We start from the raw sequence: 942 nt of genomic DNA, 5'->3' as shown, positions 1-942 counted from the left end.
GCCAGGCTTACTCCTCCTGCTTGTTCCATTTCTACGATTTTTCCAGCGATCCGGAGTCTGGTAGAGACTATGTAAAACTATCTATCCATAGCTTTTCATGCTTTTGAGTTAGCCTGATAAACCACAAACATAACGTTAGCATATTTCTTGGTGAAGGCGCTGTTCCAGGCAGTGGAGGATTGTTACTCAGGATTCTCCCACTGGGCCAATGTCCCAAATGAGCCACGCCCCTTAGATTAGGGACACCATAGGGTTCCGTTTGTCCTAGGAGTACCCTTCCAGCGAACTGACTCTCCTGGACTATCATTTACCCATATATCTTAACGGATTTTGATATCCATCTACAATTCTACTAAACCACCCCTGGCTGGTGATGTCAACATTTCCGACCTTTGGCCATGTGCCAAGTGGTAGTTTCCACGTGCTGTATACACTAGTTGTGTTCACGTGCTAGCGGCGTGATCACCACATGTGCACAGCCCCGTGGCAGACTCGGACAAAATCAACACAAACCAAACCTCATTGCACAGAATGATTTCGTCATCACTAAAATGATGATATAACGTTGATTCAAACGAAAAAAAAAGTAAAATCGCAAGACGTGGGAAAAAAACAACTTTGACGATAGAAATCTTTGTCGATAGAAAACAAGACCAGAAACACACGTTGTTAATAATATTGCCTCGAGTTTCATGTGTGATTAGCGCTGTTTTCTTTTCCATTTCCATAGGCTTATGTCAGCTTTATCAGAGCCTCTATCAAAACAGTATAACTACCCTACATGGATTATGCATTACGACCCATTACGCCAAGTGATGATATTTGTTATTGTTCTTACAAAATGCGCTAACACAAAAAAGTATAAACCAGGGAGGTTGAAACCTCCTTGTACATGTATAAACATGGCAAAAACGTGGTTACGACATTCTGCATCACAAAACT

This window comes from Branchiostoma floridae, chromosome 14 (assembly GCF_000003815.2).
Source record: "Branchiostoma floridae strain S238N-H82 chromosome 14, Bfl_VNyyK, whole genome shotgun sequence".
Classification (NCBI taxonomy): domain Eukaryota; kingdom Metazoa; phylum Chordata; class Leptocardii; order Amphioxiformes; family Branchiostomatidae; genus Branchiostoma; species Branchiostoma floridae.
The sequence above is the reverse complement of the archived record's forward strand: the minus strand, read 5'-3'. Positions refer to the sequence as shown.